Genomic DNA, 20,668 nt, shown 5'->3' on the forward strand with positions numbered 1-20,668 from the left:
TTTGAGAGGGAGTCTTGCCTTTGTTGCCCAGGCTGGAGTGCAGTGGCATGATCTTGGCTCACTGCAACCTCCACCTCCCGGGTTCAAGCAAATCTCCTGCTTCAGCCTCCCGAGTAGCTAGGATTACAGGTGCCTGCCACCATGCCCAGCTAATTTTTGTATTTTTAGTAGAGACAGGGTTTCACCATGTTGGCCAGGCTGGTCTCGAACTCCTGACCTCAGGTGATCCACCCGCCTCAGGCTCCCAAAGTGCTGGGATTACAGGTGTGAACCACTATGCCTGGCCCCAACAGAAAAATTAAAATGCAAATACCAATGATTAGAGTTATCTAAAATCTTAACTCGATCATTCAGGCACAAATAACATTACCACATACCATTTATTAAGTACCTTCTATGGATGACCCTGATGTATGTCCTATTAGGCTGCTCTTGAAAATATACCACAGAAACACACAGACCAGCTCTTCCTCTGAAGACTTCAGTCGTATTCGCAGCCACTATTCAGCCCAGCATTCACTAATCAAAGAAGGCAGATCACTCTTACCACGTTCAGACATATTTCTTCAGCCGTTTCACAACCCAAACCAGAAGCAGATGAAATGGTTTGAAGAATGCTACTGAGTGGAGTGGGTATGCCTTTTCAAAAATACATCTTAAGGACATTTTCTTTGAGGGGGGAAAAAAGCAGGCCAGTGTAAAGAATATTTTGTTACAGGAATTAAGATATTGAATTAGAGACAGCCCAAACTTCGAAGTCATAGACATCTAGATGCCACAAAGGATATCCCAGTTTTATCCTTTGTCATTCTAATAACTTTCAAAAAGTTGCTTGACCCCTAAAAGTTTACACTACAAAATGGGGATAATTTCACCCAACTCCCAGTGTATTTTAAGGATCACTAGATGTAGTGAATACAAAGCATGAAAGGTAATATCCTAATAAATGTTAGCATCTGTTTCCAATGCTCTCACAGAACTTTTTGTGTACCTTTTCTAAAGTACTGATCATAAATTATGAAAACATTATATGTCTATGCCCCCTTTTAACTTGTGAATTAATTTGTGCTGGAGCTAACTCCATTTCTTCTTATATTTCTTGTGCCTTTCACGGTGTTTGTACATGGTAGGCCCATATAAATACTCATCAAGGAGATGACTAGTAAATAAATGATCAATTTACTAATATTGGTCCTGTCCCTTAATGCATAAATGGAGATAACATATAAAGAAAGGCAATGCAGCAATTTAGACCAGAGGTAAATGCAAACTTTTTCTATAAAATGCAAGATAGTAAATATTTTCAACTTTGCAGGACACACAGTGTCTGTGCAACTACTCACAGCTGTTATTGTAGTGTTAAAGCAGCCATAGACAACACATAAACAAGTAGGTGTGACAATGTTTCAATAAAAATTTATTATGAGCACTGAAACTTGAATTTTGTAAAATTTTTGGATATCAAAAATACCCTTCTTATTCTTTTTTTCAACTATTAAAAAGGCGTGAAGACCATCCTTGGATCATGAGCAATATAAACACAGGTAGCAGGTTCGATTTTGTGTACAGGCTATAGTTTGCCAATCCTTGTAGAACTGAGTTACAGTTATAGCAAACATATTCTTAAAAGAAAAAGATGAAAACCTGTACCTAAAATGCATTTTATACTTTCTTGAGGAGTTCAATAATCCGGACTGTTTATGTGCTCAATTACCATGGATGATACATGACTCATGAAGCTGCGATTTACCTAGAAAAAAAATTATTAAATTGGAAAGAGAATGGAAGGAGGCAGGCAGAAAACATATAGATATTATATAAACATCTATATTTGTATATATAGAGAGAATATATTTTATGTATATATAAACATGTAAATATAAAATCTGGAAGCATATATACCAAAATGTAAATAACAAGTTCTCTAGACAGTGATTTAAAAATGACTTTAATGCTTTCCAATACATTTTCTACATTGTTTACTTTAAAATTTTTTAACAATAAATATGTATTAGTTTTGTCATATAAATGTGCATGTGTATATAAAAATATATTCTTCAAAAACAAATTTCACTTCATAGTTAATTAGAAGAAAAACATATAGCCATTTGTTTTGAGTAACTATTGATTTATTAATTAACTTGTGCTCACCAGGCTATTCAAGATGATATTACATGGCATGTCACCAAAGAAAATTTCATAAATCAAGTCAGATGAATGAAAAGCACTTATTTGACATACACCCAGTTTCACAACTTAGCAGCTCTTCTCTTGTGGTTTGTGAAACTCACTCTGCAGACTCAGGTTCACTTAAGGTTCAATATATAGTCAGCCTTTTTTCTGACAAGTCAGCTTGATGAGTCTATAAACAGACTTATAAGACCACGTATTTTGTAACAAGCTGTGGTTTTATTAAGAAATAATTTGACCTAGGTATTTATACCACAGATAAATTATCCTATGTAGGAAGTCTAAAATGACACCAGTGGCATTTACAGTCTTATCTTATTCTAAGTAATCCTTTCCTGCATTTTTATTGGTAAGTATGATGATTTTAGAGAGGTGTTCAATAATACATATTCTCTTCCTTTCTCCCATTTGCCACAGCATCAAAATCTGGCCAAAAAAGTTTATTTAGAGCCTAAAAAGCTGATCTTTCAATCACATCCATGAGGATGATAACTGAGCTGGAATGATACTGAGTGATGAGTGAGTGATGTGTCCATATATATCAAACTTTCAAATCTCTGTGCCTCCTGCTCCATGTATATTTTATAATAGAGGTTGAAATACTGCATTAAGTCAACTCTTTAGATAGTCATCTTTGACCATGTGACAAGTTGTTCAAGTATCATCATCCAATTATAGAGATAATCTTTATGATGGTGAGATTATGCTCAAATGAGGTTTAGGGGGATAACTGTAAATAAACATTGAAGTAAATGTTATTTGTATCACAGCAAGCTTTATGTAAGCATTTTTGTGATATATTGAAATGTGTGAAATTCATATTTAACAAAGCTCTAATTTGTTGTTTTTTTTCTTTTCTCAGATAGATAAGATATTTCAGAGATCCAATTTAAACCATCATTACATCAAGTGTCAAGTTGTCAACTTTAGGTAATCACAGTTAACAAATTTGTGTGATTATAAAAGGCAGCTTTGTATTATATAGTTATTCTTCAATTAATTGCTTTGTAAACAGATCTAAAGATCTTAGCTATATCAAGAGCAAAAATAGTTTAATATTATTACATTTGTTATTCCTCCTGTATAGAGTTTCTGTAGTGAGAGAGTTTCTTGAGTAGTGATGAAATATATTCTACTGGTTGTCCTTTTAAAGTCTTTTGCATTTCATACAGAAGATTCTTACAATTATTAACTACTGCTCTCAATTTTACTGACTTTAGAAAATAATAAGCAGCTATTATGAATTTTTGAATCACAGGAATATATATTCACATATATAGTTTATGATATATATATACAAAGTTGGTGGACATAACAAGTGCTTTTGATTTCTTTTTTAGAAAAAATAATTCTAGAACTGTCAGATACTCTCCCCTTCCTAAATATGATCAATTTTTACAAGCAGGGAATAATTTAGCTATTAATACCTGTGTGACACAAGAGGAGAGAATCTATGACAATAAAATGTGTAAAATATTTATGTCATATTTTCTTGAAGATATAACTAATATTTAAGTAATAAAGTATGACATAATAATTACTGTGGCTGTTGCCTCATTCATTCTGGTTATTTTGTTTTTCAGGCCAAGTAATGACAATTTGAAAGCAGATGTATTGCTTAAATTTCAGTTTATTCCTAACAATGAGAACGCAATAAAAACACAAGCTGATAACATTTTTCATCAGAAGTTGAAATCAAATGAAAGCTTCTTGAAGACAGACACTTCATTACCTTATCTTAGAGGCAAGGAATATTATTTTTCTTTCATATTATAGTTACTCATTTTAATAATCTTCTCACCTACAAAGAGAGCTTCTTTATTTCACCATAAAGAAAACTACTTTTCGTTTTAAGTCTCTTGTTTACTTGATAATGAACACATCTTTTGATTGTGATAAGGAAGATTATCTTCTTTTGGCTAGTATGGAAATAATTATAAAATAAGAATTGTATGGTAACCCAAGTATAATAGCATTTCTTCCTTTTTAAAAAAGATCTCAGTGGAATTGTTTGTATTAATGCAGCATATATATGATAAAAACCAACACTCTGCTGTTGATATACAGTAGTAATCTATAGTGTCTGACTCTCTTGAAATACTCTTTCCAATATGACTCCAGAATGTGAAAGTGGTATGGACGCACAAATCACAATATGTAGGGCACAACCAAAATATGGGAGGAAGAAGGAAAGAGCCCTGGCACTGTAGGATACACTCTCATACCCTCTCTGCAGCACACAGGATAGGATTGGCCCAGGACATGGAGTGGGCAGAAGGACAAGAAAGACATCAGACTTGGATAGTATCTGTCTCAGACATAAAGACACCATCTTATTTGCAACACAGACACAAAGAACTGATTGATAAATGTTCAGGATATGAAATTAAATCAAGTTCATTGTAATTCTAAAACTACTAGCTGCCTCTCAGGAATTAGCTTTGAAGTCGTCATGTTTTAGCAGAACTTGTTTAACTTTTGCAATAAGATTATAAGGCTGATCGAAAATTACTAATTATCAGTAAATCTTCACTCAGTACCTTTTCCCAGAACTATTCTAGGAGGCTAGAGCATATACATTATAGTATGTTAACAGAAGAGAAAATTATATTATAGATTTGACAAAAGTCAGAAAGAAGAAAAAATAGCTTGAAGATAAGAATGAGTAGTCTCTGTGAGTAATATCTAACATTCAGTTCCATTAGTTATGCAGACAGGACAGAATAGACTCTGAATTCAAAGCACTGGACTATAGGTAGCAGAGACAAGACTTCCTGAAGGAAATGTTTTGTTGAGGAGGTATAGGTATCTGTCAAGTGTAACTTTACTTTTAAGTCAAATGTTAAAATCTTAAACTCATTGTTTGTGGATCTATCCTTCACTCTTACCCTGACACCTGCTTTATGGTTCTAGAGGGACTTAGATCCTTTCACAGTGTTGTCGGATGGGTGGGGGGAGGGGGTGACTTAGGTCTCATTATTGGTTCGTATAGGCATCTACTGGTGATGCATCACCCATCACCAGATACTCAGTTGCTTGTCTAAGCAAGTTATTGTTGAGATGATCCTCATTCCCAACCAAAGGCTTCCTTACAGTGGTAATTCCTTATACTTATGTACTTCACAAGGGTGCTTGGGAGTTGCTTTGATTTGCATATTTTTTATTTCATGTTTCTCTCCAAAAGATATAACTTTTTGAACACAGGAAGTATGCCTGCTGTAGTCACAAGCACATCCCCAGCGTTAGCATAGAGCTCAACACAGGACAGGAACATGATATTTGTGAGATGTTTTATCTTTAACTGTATAAAACAACCCAATCTCTTGAAAGTGGGCAGGAAAAAAGAGGGAACTTTTTTTTTTTTTTTATTGAGACTGAGTCTTGCTCTGTCGCCCAGGCTGGAGTGCAGTGGCGTGATCTCGGCTCCACGCAAGCTCCGCCTCCCGGGTTCTCGCCATTCTCCTGCCTCAGCCTCCCAAGTAGCTGGGACTACAGGCGCCCACCACCACGCCCGGCTAATTTTTTGTATTTTTAGTAGAGACGGGGTTTCACCGTGTTAGCCAGGATGGTCTTGATCTCCTGACCTCGTGATCTGCCCGCCTCGGCCTCCCAAAGTGCTGGGATTACAGGCGTGAGCCACTGCGCCCGGCCAAAAGAGGGAACTTTTAAAAGTAATAATACAACAGAAAACTGAAGACCTTAAAATCATTTCTCTTTCCACATAGAGTTTTAGAACTGTATAGGGGGAAAAAGTGAGAGGTTGCATATTTCAAAATTTTAAAACTAGAGTTGAATTTTATAGGATAAGAAACATCATTTAAAGAATATAAAGAAAAAATGCATGGAATGCATTCAGAGAGACTGCAGATGATGGTAGAGAGAACGCTAGTCTAGGACTCAGAAGACCTGTATTCTAGCAATAATAGCAGTAGTCCAGCCTTGCAAAAGTTGCTGAAACTTTGTGCATCAGTTCCTGTTTTGCAAAATTAAGATAATAAATGTAGAACTTACCCTTTAGGAAGGTGTAAAAATGCTTTCAAAATTACTAAGAAAAAATAAATAAATTTAATGTGTTATTTTATGGACTTTCTCAGGTATCTAGGCTCTTTTCTATAAGTTTTGTACTTTTTAAACTTATACTTTTTCCACACTTTATATTTTTTCTGGAAGTTTCATAGTCTTGCATTACATTATATTTTACATTTAAGTATATAATCCATTTTGAGCTAATTTTTCTATGCTGTGAGATTTAGGTAGAGGCTTTTTAAAATTTTTTAATTGATGTTCCATTGTTCCAGTACCATTTATAAAACAGCTATTCATCTTCCATTGAGTTACTTTTGCTCCTTTGTCAAAAACTAATTAGGCATATCGGGCATATTTGTATGAATCTACTTTTGGGTTCTCCATTCTTTTCCATTGATTTAGGTCTATCCTTTCACTGGTACCATAATTTCTTGATTACTGCAACAGTATATTAAGCCTTAACATTAGTAAAAATGATTTATCCCACTTTATTCTCCTCTACCGAAATTGTTTTGGCTACTCTAGTTCGTGATGGATTGATCCTTTATCATTACATAATATGCCTCTTTGGCCCTAGTAATTTTCCACGCTTTGAAATTTATATGATCTGATACCAATACAGCTACTCTTCTTTAAAATTGTTTTTATGATTTATCTTTTCCGTTCTTTTACTTTTGGTTTATTTATGTAGCTATGTTTGAAATAAGTTTCTTTTTTGTCAATTAAAAAATAAAACATTAAAAAAATTTTTCTTCAACTTTCATTTTAAGTTGAGGGGTACATGTGCAGGATGTGCAGGTTTGTTACATAGGTAAACATGTGCTATGGTGGTTTACTACACAGATCAACCCATCACCTAGGTATTAAGCCCAGCGTCCATTAGCTATTCTTCCTGATGCTCTCCCTCCTCCCACCACCCGCCTTCCAACAGGCCCCAGTGTGTGTTGTTCCCCTTCATGTGTCTATGTGTCCTCATCATTCAGCTCTCACTTATAAATGAGAATATGTGGTGTTTGGTTTTCTGTTCTTGTGTTAGTTTGCTGAGGATAATGGCTTCCAACTCCATCCATGTCCCTGCAAAGGACACTATTTCATTCCTTTCTATGGCTGCATAGTATTCCATGGTGTATATGCACCACATTTTCTTTATCCAGGCTATTATTTTTGGGCATTTGGGTTGATTCTGTGTCTTTGCTATTGTGAATAGTGTTGCAATGAACATACGCATGTGTATCCTTGTAATAGAATGGTTTCTATTCTTTTGGGTATACACCCAGTAATGGGATTGCTGGGTTAGATGGTATTTCTGCCTCTAGGTCTTTCAGGAATCGCCACACTGTGTTCCACAATGGTTGAACTAATTTACATTCCCACCAACAGTGTAAAAGCATTCCTTTTTCTCCACAACCTTGCCAGCATCTGTTGTTTTGTGACTTTTTAATAGTAGCCATTCTGACTGGTGTGAGATGGTGTCTCATTGCGGTTTTGATTTGCTTTTCTCCAATGATCAGTGATGTTGAGCTCTTTTTTGTATGTTTCTTGAATGCATATATGTCTTCTTTTGGCAAGTGTCTGTTCATATCCTTTGCCCACTTTTCATTGAAATTGTTTTTTTCTTGTACATTTGTTTAAGTTCCTTGTAGACTCTGGATATTAGACATTTATCAGATGGATCAGATGGATAGGCTGTAAAAATTTTCTCCTATTTTGTAGGTTTCTGTTCACCCTGATGATAGTTTCTTCTGCTGTGCAGAAGGTCTTTAGTTTAATTAAATCCCATTTGTCAATTTTTGCTTTTGCTGCAATCGGTTTGGCTTTTTAGTCATGAAATATTTGCCCATTTCTATGTCTTGAATGGTATTGCCTAAATTTTCTTCTAGTGTTTTTATAGTTGTGGGTTTTACATTTAAGGCTTTAATCCATCTTGTGTTATTTTATTTTATTTTATTTTATTTTATTTTATCTTTGAAATGGAGTCTTGCTCTATCAGCAGGCTAGAGTGAAGTGGTGCAATCTCGGCTCACTGCAACCTCCACCTCCCTGTTCAAGCGATTCTCCTGCCTCAGCCTCTCGAGTACCTGGGACTACACGCATGCGCCACCATGCCCAGCTAATTTTTGTATTTTTAGTAGAGACGGAGTTTCACCATGTTGGCCAGGATGGTCTCGATCTCTTGACCTCATGATCCACCTGTCTCGGCCTCCCAAGAGTTAATTTTTGTGCCTGATGTAAAGAAGGGGTCCAGTTTCAACTTTCTGCATATGGCTAGCCAGTTCTCTCAACACCATTTATTGAATAGGGAATCCTTTCCCAATTGCTTGTTTTTGTCAGGCTTTTCCAAGATCAGATGGTTGTAGATGTGCGGTCTTATTTCTGAGATATCTATTCGGTTCCATTGGACTATGTGTCTGTTTTTGTACTGGTGCCATGTTGTTTTGGTTACTATAGCCTTGTAGTATTGTTTGAAGGTCTTCTTTGTACCTCTGGCAGAATTCAGTTTTGAATCTGTCTGGTCGTGGGCTTTTTTTGGTTGATAGGTTACTGCCTTAACTTCAGAACCCATTACTGGTCTGTTCAGGGATTCAATTTATTTTTGTTTCAGTCTTGGTTGGGTGTATGTGTCCAGGAATTTATCCGTTTCTTCTAGATTTTCTAGTGTATGTGCATAGACATGTTTACGGTACTCTCTGATGGTTGTTCATATTTCTGTGGGGTCAGTGGTGATATCTCCCTTATCATTTCTGATTGTGTCTATTTGAGTCTTCTCTCTTTTCTTCTTTATTATTCTAGCTGGCCTTCTATCTATTTTATTAATTAAAAGCAAACAGCTTCTGGATTTGTTGATTATTTAAAGGGTTTTTCGTGTCTCTGTCTCCTTCAGTTCTACTCTGATCTTAGTTATTTCTTGCCATCTGCTTGCTTTGGGGTTTGTTTGCTCTTGATTCTCTAATTCTTTTAGTTGTAATGTTAGGTTGTTGATTTGAGATCTTTCTAGTTTTTTGATGTGGGCATTTAGTGTTATAAATTTCCCTCTTAACACTACTTTAGCTGAATGCCAGAGACTCTGGTAAATTGTCTTTTTGTTCTTATTAATTTCAAAGAAGTTATTGATTTCTGCCTTAATTTCATTATTCACCCAGGAGTCATTCAGGAGTAGGTTGTTCAATTTCTATGTAGTTGTGTGGTTTTGAGTGAGTTTCTTAATCTTGAGTTCTAATTTTATTGCGCTGTGGTCTGAGAGACTGCTTGTTATAATTTCAGTTCTTCCGACTATGTGATCAATTTTAGAGTAAGTCCCATGTGGCGATGTGAAGAATGTATATTCTGTTGTTTTGACTGGAGATTTCTGTAGATATATATGAGGTCTGCTTGATCCAGAGCTGAGTTCAGGTCCTGAATATCTTCGTTAATTTTCTGTCTCAATCTGTCTAACATTGTCAGTGAGGTCATAAAGTCTTTTCACTATTACTGTGGTGAATATAAGTCTCTTTGTAGATCTCTAAGAATTTGCTTTATGAATCTACTCATGTATTGGATGCATATATATTTAGGATAGTTAGCTCTTCTTGTTGAATTGAACCCTTTACCTTTATGTAATGCCCTTCTTTGTCTGTTTTTATCTTTGTTTAAAATCCATTTTGTCAGAAACTAGGATTGCAACCCCTGCTTTTTTCTGTTTTCCACTTGGTAAATTTTCTTTCATCCCTTTATTTTGAGCCTATGTCTGTCTTTGCACATGAGATGGTCCATTGAAGACTGCATACTGATGGCTCTTGACTCTTTATTCAGCTGGCCATTCTATGCCTTTTAACTGGGGCATTTAGCCTATTTATATTTAAGGTTAATATTGTTTATACATGAATTTGATCCTGTCATCATGATGCTAGCTGGTTATTTTGCAGACTTGTCTATGTGTTGCTTCCTAGTGTCATTGGACTGTGTACTTCAGTGGGCTTGTAGTGGAATATTATGGAGCGCTTCATACATTTTTATGTCATCCTTGTGTAGGGGCCAGGATAATCTTCTCTGTATTGTTCCAATTTTAGTATATGTGCTGCTGAAGTGAGCACTGAGTCTCTTATAAACCACATTGTTGAGTTATGTTTTTAAAATCCATTCTGCCAACCCTTGGCTTTTAATTGTTGTGCTTAAACCATTTACATACTAATTATTGATATGTTAGGGTTTAAGGCTTTCATTTTATAATTTGTTTTCTGTTTGATGTGTCTTATTTCTCTGTTCCTTTTTTCTTATCCTTTTGTGAGTAACTTGAATACCTTTTTATAATTTTATTTTGATTTATTTATAGCTTTTTAAAATTTATCAATTTATGTAGTCATCTTAGAGGCTATTGTGAGTATTATCATATATATACATAACTAATCACAGCCTAGTGGTGCTGACATTTTACCACTTCAAATGAAATGTAGAAACTTTACTTCAGTTTGGGTCTCTTTAACCTACCCATTTTTAAAGTATACTTATCTTAAATATTTCTTCAACAAACATTCAGCACAACATCAGTTGGTGTCATATTTTTTCCTTCAACCATAAAATATATTTCTTTAAGAAACTCATTAAGTGAAAGATAGTCTGTTTTGTTGACTTTTATTTTTACCCATTCTGTATCTTTCTTTTCTTTCTGCACATTCTAGTCTCCTGTAATCATTTGCTTTTTGTTTGGATACTGTTCTTTAGTCATTATTTAAGAGAAGGTTTTGTTGGAAACAACTTCTTTTTGTTTCTCTTCATCTGAGAATATACTTATTTCTTCTATATATCTCAAGGACAGTTTCACAGGGTATAGGATTCAGGTTTGATAGTTCTTTATTTTCAGAACTTGAAAAATGCTGTACCACTTTCATTTGGCCTTCATGGTTTCAGATGAGAACCACTGTTACTGAATTGGTGTTCTGCTCAGGTAATGCATCATTTTTCTCTGTATGCTTTTAAGATTTTTTTCTTTCATTTTTAGTACTTTAATTATAATGGGTCTTGGTATGGATTCTTGCAGTTCATACTCTTTGGGATTTACTCATCTTCTCGAGTCTATTGGTCTCTATCTTTGGCCAAATTTGGGGAGTTTTCAATAACTAGTTCTTTGAATACTTTTCAGCCTCACACTTCTTTTCCTCTCCTTCTGAAAATCTGATGATACCAATGTTAGATCTTTTGTTACTGCCCCACAGATCCCAGAGGCTTTGTTCATTTTTTTCAATGCATTTATATTCTGTCTTCAGACTAAGTAAATTCTAGTGGCTTATATTCAAGTTTACTAACTTTATTCTCCATCTTTTCTACTCCACTATTAGCACCATCCATCAAATTGGTTCATTATTATTATTGTTGTTATTTTGCTTATTGTATTATTCAGTCCTGTAATCTTTCATTTGGTCCTTTTTTATAATTTCTATTTCTTTGCTGAGATTTTCTAGTTTTTTTGTTTCAAGATAATTTATACTTTATTTCTACATCACTTTTATGGCAGGTCTTTAAAATACACATCAGGCACATCCAACATCTTATTCATCTCAGGATTGGCATTGGTTGACTGTCTTTCCTCATTTAGATTATAGTTTTCCTGTTTTGGGGTATGGTGAGCAATTTTTCTTTGTATCCTGAACATTTTAGTTACATTAGGAGACTTCTGGTTCTATTTAATTCTTCTACTTTAACCAATAGGCAACCTGTTTAGGTTTAGAGTACAGATTCTTACTTTTGTTGTTTCAATGACAATTTAGTTTTCATATCCTTGCAGTACTATTCTGCACTTCTTCTTAATTACTGTTTCCCGTGCCTTTTGTGGGAGTAGAACATGCTTCCCTCGGCTGCCTTGAATCAGTGGGCCACCCTTTGTGGAGGGGTGCACTGGGCCTGAGTCTTCTTATGTTTCTGAGTAGATGCAGGTCTCTGCTGCCACTGTCTTTGTGGGTGTATCAGTCTGCCAGGTAGTTCCTGGTTTTGAAGTGTGGATTGGGATGGCCAAGGGCTTCTGGCTGTCACTGCTGCTGGCAGAATGGACTGCCAGGCCTTGGCTGTGAAGCAGAAGGTTTGAGTTTCCCATTAGCTGTCTGTTGTGCTTTCCCTTTCCCAGTACTTTGGATAGAGAGAACAGGCTTGTATTGGGATTGTTTTGTCTATTCCTGTTGATGATTACAAATTGCAGGTCTTTCTGGTCCCCAGTCCAGCGTATATGTGAAATAAAAAGAAAATCCAGGAACACGCACCACTTGTCCTTCCTCAAATTCTGAAGTCTCTAGCCATTCTGTCTTCTTCCTTCCAGCTTTCAGAGTTCTTTTATTGTTATCTGATGAATAATTTTTAGATTACCTAGTTGTTTTATAGGAGATGAGCAGGGAAAAGTGAGCCTACACAATCTTGTTCTAGAACTGGAGGTATTCAACCTCTTTTATCCTGCAGGTGGAACACATGTATTACGTAATGCTCACATATGATATATAGCACCATCGTGGAAGTTCAACAATAGTTTTTACATAAATGGAGATGAGTTTAGGATTAAGCTAAACTTAGCTGTGAACTAATTGTAACTATACCCCCTCCCACTGCTCCATAACCTACAGAGAATGGCGCTAAACTTAATTGATGTTACAGTGAAATGTATGCAGGACAAGCTTTTTCCTCAAGAATTATTCAATCATGTCCCAGCTGGGCTTGGCAGCTCACTCCTATATTCCCAGAACTTTGGAAGGCCAAGGCTAGAGAATTGCTTGAGGCCAGGAGTTTGAGGCTGCAGTGAGCTATGATTGTATCACTGCACTCCATCCAGGGCAACAGAGTGAGACCCTGTCCCTAAAAAAATAAAAATAAATCATGTTCTTAATAAACTTGCCTCATAATATTATTGTGAGGATATAATAAGCAAATAAATTTTGTCATAGAACCTAATATACAAGGCTTAGTAAATTATTAGTTATGATTACCATTTATTTATTCACTCAGCAAGTATTTATGGAGAACCTATTTGTGCCAAAAACTAAAGTCTCTGCTTCATAGAACTAATATTCTAATTGTGGCGAGGAAAATAATAACTAGATAAAAAATAAACAAGATAATATCAGATAATTTGAAACTCCATGCAGAGAACAGAGAGAGTAAAAAGCTACTTTAGAGGTTCTCTTCTCCTACCTCCCAAGATTTAGCCAATCATATCTAATTAGAAATCTTGTTACCACAAAGAAGGGAACAACAGACACTGGGGCCTAATTGAGGGTGGAGGATGGGAGGAGGGAGAGGAGCATAAAAAAACAACTATTGGGTACTAGCCTTAATATTTGGGGGATGAAATAACCTATACAACAAACCCTGAGACACTAGTTTATCCCTGAATCTAAAATAATTTTTTTTAAAAAAGAAAAGAAATCTTGTTACCAGACAGCTTGCAAAACAGAAACATTCTACGCTCTGGACAGTTTCTTCTTTAAATAATTGGTAATGTAAAGTATTTTGTTATATTGTTGAGCACTTGAATTTATTTTTTTAAGCTGAGACTAAAAGATTGTAAGCATTTGAAAATTGAGACTAAGCAGTTTAGACCAATTAGCTAAAATGAAAATTTGCACACAGAAACTACAAATAGAAAATATAATTGATTAAAACTTGAGAATATCTTAAAAATGTTAATGACATTATACACAACAAAATAGATAGTATTGAATATTGCTAAGGCATTTACTCAAATAAATAGATTGCATAAAATCTATATAAAGAGCAGTTGGTGAGCAGACTGCCTCACTGGGAACATTTCAAGCAGAATCAGAGATAAAAGAGAAAATGGCCATACAATGACCCTTTTAAAGATGATGACTGAGATGGAAAAATTCACAAGACCCTACAAAATCTTTAATGACTGTAGAGAATCTGGACTTAGTTTCTCAGCAAGACTGGCAATCTTAGGTGAGTGAATTTACTCGTTTTAAAACAATTAGTTTTCTTGACAGCGAATGGCCAAATCCCCAGAAACCTAGATCTCTCCTTATAAAAGCTCTAACTTTCTCTCCATCCAACATAAAACTTAAAGTGCAGCTTTAAGACCCTGAGGATCTTAAGTATATACCCTAATCTCTACAATTTACTCTAATAGCATCTATTTATTAAGAACTGAATATGAGGCAAGGTACTGTCATAACTGATTATATTCATTGTTTTTAACTTATAAACGTCTGAGCAAGGCATTATTTTCTTCTTTTCACAGGTGAGTTAAATGATGCTTAGCGACTTTCCCAAAGTCACATATAGCTTGTAAATTGTGCAAATAGTGTTCAAACTTATATCTGCTCCTTCTAAATTCAAGGCCCTTAAGCACATAATTACGCTAATTCGTCACTCAAATCAGTACTACTGCCCTCCCTTATCCTCTCAATTCTTTGACCCTGTTGTAAACAAAGCATCTGTCTTTATATGAAAGATTAGTACAGTCTTTAAAATAGAAGTTGCTCCTATTTTAAAGAAATGAGAAGATATAATAGTTAAAACAATGTTACATGCAATCAATACGTGTGTGGTTAATTAATAAAATATAAGCTATCTTTAAGTGTTACTTACTCTGGTATTTGTTTTGGATAGCAAGTGAAGCTATTATCAGAGTAAGCGTGGTTTTTCCTATGAAGTAATAGCATTGCATCTGTATTAAAGTTAAATCTGGTAGTACAGTAGTGTTCTATGCTGCTTTTCCTCAGGATTCACGGTTCCCAAAATAGCTGTGTCCTTTGTAAAGTAATGAAGATTTCCGAGTAAGGTTAAGGTAAGCAGTAGCATATTCTCCCAGGTGGTAAGAAATATTCTGGTTTTACAAAGATCACATCAAGTTAAAAAGCTTCTAACATTATTCCTTAACTGTGTGATCATGATAAGACTCCTAACCAGGTAAGCTTTAGTTTCCTCAACTGAAAAAGAGAATATTTATATCTTTCTTTGGTGGCTGCTGCAAGGATTAAATAAGGTAGCAGAAGTAAACAAACCAAATATGGTACCTAGTCAATAGAAGCCACCCAATAAATGTAACTTGATTCTGAGCACTGTCATTCAGTCCAGAATCTTACAACTTCAAGACTTAGGTTTTATCACTGGTCCGTTCTTTGTAAGACACAATTAACTATCATGGCAGCAATGTAGAAGTTCTTCATCTATTTATTTTTTCTTTCTTTCAGGTCCCTTTCCCAATATGCTACGGGAAGTTGAGGTAGAGATCATAAGTAATGATATATGTAATCAAGTTCATGTGTATGTATCATCAGGAATGATACGTGCTGGATTCTTGTCAGGAAAACTAGATGCCTGTAAGGTAAGAATAGGTTCAAATCCACAAAAATGACTGTTTAGTAGGAATGGCCTTACTGACTGTAGAACAATATCACTTCACATGACTGCATGAAGTTAACCTGTGGAGGAGAGTGTAAAATGAGGGAGTGGAATAATCATAAGACATAATTCTCATTTAACACCCTATTGAGGAGAACTATCCCCAAATCATGGTCACCAGCTACAAATTAGGACTCTCATTAGAGAAACGTACTGGAAGCGGATAGTAGAAACCAAGTCAGGAAGCCATACAATCATTGCTTCAAGCCACAATCATAACAACAGTTAGGTATCTAATCCCTACTAATTGCAAGGCACTGCAAGATGGGACCTGCAGCTACATCTATGGCCAGTGAAGCAGCGTCCCACAGGTCCCACAGGTACCTAAACCATTGACTTTAAACAACATACTTCCAGACATAATTATGCTATTAGAAACAAAACAAAAAAGTACATATTTATCTACATTTGTTCATAGTAAAGTGTTACCTCACAGATCACATTTAGAAACTAATTAAATAAATAATATAAGCATTAAACATTTTAGGAGAATATAAGTTTTAAATTCTGGCTATGTAAAGGACTAAAAATAAGCAAATAAAATAATAAAAGTTTTAACTTGTAGCATTTGAAACTGGGAACAGTTTAGGGATTTTTTGAAGAATTAAGAATGGCTTTGAGAATTTGATATATATGTGCACTTTTCTTATATGCAAAGGCGCCGCTGTTGAGCTGCCATTGGCTGTCTGTTATGTGATGGTAATAAATACTCACTTATTTATTCCACTTTTTGTCAACTGCAAGATACTGTAGCAGTTACTGAAGGAAACATAAGCATTTGTTAAAATCACGATGAATCCACAATGAATTTACAATCTAATAATATAGCACACAAATAATTAAAACAAACAAATGAAAGGCGAGGGTTTGGCTACATGTTCTAGAATACATGGTCTCCCTCCACTCACTTCCCTTCATGGGGGAAAGAGAAGTAATGTGGGTGGTCCAAGATATAACTAGATCACATGGTTTAAAAGAGAAACACAAATAAATCTATGTAAAAGCAGATCTCTCTTTCCACTGGTTCATATACCCTTGCTTCCTTTCGCTGCTAGCATAGTAAAAAACCAAGGACCTAAATTAGGATATGGGCCTAAGGAAAAGGAGCTAAGGAGGACTTCTTTTGGTAGACCAAGGTTTTCACACTCTGTCCACCGACACTGTAGGAGATCAAGAAGTATGTCAAGAAAATGGAAGGGAAGGGAGCTAAAGGCAAGGCACAAGACTCTAGAAGCCCATGTCTTCTTCAAACAGAATTTTTTCTCTTGTTTAAAGACTGTATAATGACTTCCACATAGTGTTCTTTTGAATGAATAGGTACATGGTTAAAAGATCAATTTAAAATCATTTGTCTAAACCAAGGTTTAAAGATAAGAGGGAAGTCCTCATGACTTTAGACCAGTCCACTAGGGCTAGGGATTCCACCTTAGTTTGGGAGCAGAATACTTTCAGCAATAAATAGCGCACATTTGCATGGCGTGCCCTTTGCATATGTTGCTCCTCTCAAACCTACTGAGACATAGCGATATGATATCCAGGACACTTTCTTGTCAATTAATGTGAGTGGAACAAGATGAGATTCAAATTCACAGCCAGAGACTCCCTCTGGCTAACAGAAACAATGACGGAAGAGACACTAGGCATGAATCTGGGAGAGGCTTATGGACGAAATGACTTGTTTGTTGAGTCTTGAAGTTATCATTTATGTAAGACATAGAACATAGTCCTGTATCTTAGTTAAGCTTTCCTAGTCTCATGTCTAGTGTCACAGAATTTAGTTTTGCTCTGTCTAAACTAACACTAAAAATTTTAGACAGCAAAACTAAAAATTTTACAAGGATAAACCTGAAATCTTAGCTTTATTCACATTACCTTCTACCTGAAGGCAATAACAGGGAGTAAGTAATAAGCTCAATTATCATATTAACACTAATGGTAAGTAAAATAGAATGATTTTACATATTTCAATCCACAGTGTTAGTTTATTAGACATTCAGATGCCAATTAACCCATTTCTGACATCACTTTATTTATCACATTGACCATATTATTTTCTTCTTCTTTTCCAGGGTGATTCTGGAGGTCCTCTGGTTATTGCACGTGATAGAAATGCCTGGTACCTTGTTGGAATAGTAAGCTGGGGAATAGACTGTGGAAAATAAAACAAGCCAGGACTTTATACCGAAGTGACTCATTATTGGGACTGGATTAAATCTAAAACTAACATCTAATGCAACAATCATCTCAAATCCAAACTATAAATGTCATGTGTGGTCTCTAGAAAAAGTGTGTCGTGTGCCGCCATGTGTATTATCATCGAGTTCAAAATCCAAAAAAGTGTGATCTGATGACTTTCCCCTTAAACATGAAGAAGGCAGGCTTTCTTTCACATCATCTGAAGTGTTTTGCTCCTGTGAGCACAGAAGATATTTCAACTACACAAAGATCTACCATTGCTGCTAAGTGTCTCTGATTTATTCATTTTTCTTTTCCTAAGACATACAATATTCCTTTCAGAGTGAGCCAGCAGTTTAATCAGATAAGTACCAATTGGCTAAGCATTCTCTACTTTTTCGCTGAAATGGCACACTTCCCGTACCTGATGGCTCCACAGCTTTAGTCTCTCTCGTCAAATATTCCCCATTAAGAATGTGTGGGTTCACTGGACTAGATAAGTCAAGGTTATTAATTTTCACCAACGTTAACACAAATGATGGAAGGGACACTAGGCATGAAACTAGGACTTAAGAGATGACACTACTGTGAATCTATTCCCCTTTGCCCTGAGATGTGCATTTAACTTTTCTTAGAAACTTGAAAAAGATTGACATTTATATTTACACTCAGTAATGCATATTTTAGTCTCTTTAAACAATTACACTGATGTTTATTTTGGAGCAATTAATCCTTGGATCAGGCAGCAAGAGAACTGGCAATATTGCTTTGTACAGGATTCTGCTCTGAACTATGTAAAAATGCCTTTATGTACTCATAAATTAAAGGCAGCCTTTTTGGCATTTTTAAGTTGAAAGGAAAAAAGGCAAGGATTCAATGAGAAAGAGCTACTTTCAGTTTCATCTTTAAAATGAGAGACGTTTCAATCTTTGTGTAAACTTTTCACTTTTTAAATTATCTTAATGTATTATTTAAACAATTTTCAACAAACTTCAGAACAGTTAAGGGATCTGCAGAATGGGAAATCAATATAAATTAGATATTTATAAACAACCTACATGAGAAGCCATTATAAAATTAGACATTCACAAACAATTTGATAACAAGATTTTGATAAAGACCTTATTGTGTAATATTTACATTTACTAGAAAAAGGTGGCCAGCATTTTTTTTGCAGATTACTATTTATAGAAAATATTTAGATATTTAAGAAAACATCTTTTGAATTGCTTATTATGTTAAAGTCATTTTTATATGTATTTAATTGCATATTTTGTACATGATTGTGGACTAGTATTTAACAAAACTCACACTTACTCTGAGTGTCTAAACCTTTATTCCCACCTCCCTTTTAAAATTAATTTAGTTGAGATAATTGCTGTGCTAACATCTTTTGAGGGGTTTTATATTGAGTCTCTCTTGCTCCACATAATAGGATATTGTGTATGTTTATATATATTATATGGCAACAAACTCAAATTCATCTGTTTGAGTCATCACTACAATGCAGGATTTCTCAATCTCAGTGCTATTGACATTTTGTCACAGTTAATTCTTTATTGGGGGAGGGGAAGGGATTGTCCTATGTATTGTGATATTATCAACATTCGTTAACTCTACATACTAGGTTCCAGTAGTACTCCCCTACCAAGTTGCAACCCAAAAGTTACTGCAGACATTGCCAAATGTCCCTAGGGGAGCAAAATCACCCCCAGTTAAGAAATACTGCTATGGGATCAATAGTAATAGGAAAAAGAAAATCACTGTTAAAAACCATGCACTCACAATTTCCTTATATGAGTTTGGAAAATTTTTTCTTCTCTCTCTTTTATAATACTGATGCATTGAAAATGCTAGGGGAAAAAAAGCCTAGTATGACCACACTCATATTTATACCATCCTAGACAAATTAGGATCATCTGGAAACTGATCTTCCTGATTAGAGAAAGTTAGAGAAAGAAGACTGTTTGAAGGCTGAGCTCCTACAGGCAAATATACATGAATATATAGGGAGTTATCTGTCAAATGCCTAAATCTTGAATAATTGCACCAAGTGTACTCTATTTAATATCTTCAGAATGCGTAGACAGACACTATTCAAAAAGGGGGCTTATGTATTCAGCTGTCAGCCCATCATCATCCATTAACACTTAACAGTGGAGCATACAGAATTGCATAACATCACTAAGCACTAAAAGCTACACTATCCAATGTGCGAGCCACTAGCCAGATGAAGCTATTTAGATTAAAATAAAATAAAATAAAATGTATTTCCTCATATGGATCACATTTTGTCATTACTGTCATACTAATCACATTTTAAGCACAAAATAGTCACATGGGCTTAGTGGCTTCTATTTTGGGCAGCACAGATATAGAACATTTCCATCATTAAAAAAAAGTTGTATTGGACATCACTGACGTAAAATATTCAAGGTGCCAACTTACCTAATTACTTATTCATCCAACAAGCATTTCTTAAACCTCTATGTGTCAGATATTGAGTATTCTAGCCGTTGAATATACAATCGTATGTAAGTCTCCTTTCTCAAAACCACATAAAGTGTTTTTGATAGCTGCTGTCTAAAGTAGCATACTCTTTTGGGCCTGTGTTTGGCCAAGCATAGCATTATTTTTAGACCCTTCTTCCTCTAGTGGCGCCAGTCCACTAGTGGAAAAGGGGCCACCAGAGACTCATAGTTGAGGCTGAAATGGTCAGAAACTGGATTTTCAACTGACCTTAGAAAAAGATGAAATAACTTCTCTAATTAATAGGATATTAAAGAATCAAAAAGAGGTTTTGTTGTTTTTTAAATCAAGAGAGTATTTCTTCTAAGCCAGGAAGATATGCTAATGGCAACCAAGGGAGAGTAACAACTAATGGAAGAGTATCAGAATG

General features: G+C 35.2%; 1 long non-coding RNA gene and 1 other non-coding gene across 4 annotated transcripts in view; one reads left to right on the plus strand and one right to left on the minus strand.

The window, feature by feature from the left end:
- Positions 1 to 17,773, plus strand: part of LOC101057946 (uncharacterized) — a 28,522-nt gene extending 10,749 nt beyond the window's left edge. For 2 of the 3 annotated variants that reach the window (XR_010156588.1, XR_010156589.1), the window contains 5 exons: positions 3,053 to 3,120; positions 3,774 to 3,934; positions 14,913 to 14,977; positions 15,384 to 15,517; positions 17,664 to 17,773. This is a non-coding gene — a long non-coding RNA (uncharacterized LOC101057946). Of the gene's footprint in view, positions 1 to 2,607; positions 2,710 to 3,052; positions 3,121 to 3,773; positions 3,935 to 14,912; positions 14,978 to 15,383; positions 15,518 to 17,663 lie in introns of all 3 variants that reach the window. The other variant, XR_008547527.2, reaches the window with a different exon arrangement.
- Positions 10,180 to 10,286, minus strand: LOC112209023 (U6 spliceosomal RNA). The gene has a single exon (XR_002943711.1). It is a non-coding gene; the product is annotated as a U6 spliceosomal RNA (small nuclear RNA).
- Positions 17,774 to 20,668: the final 2,895 nt, after the last annotated feature.

The sequence above is a fragment of the Pan troglodytes genome, chromosome 3, assembly GCF_028858775.2.
Source record: "Pan troglodytes isolate AG18354 chromosome 3, NHGRI_mPanTro3-v2.0_pri, whole genome shotgun sequence".
Taxonomy (NCBI): domain Eukaryota; kingdom Metazoa; phylum Chordata; class Mammalia; order Primates; family Hominidae; genus Pan; species Pan troglodytes.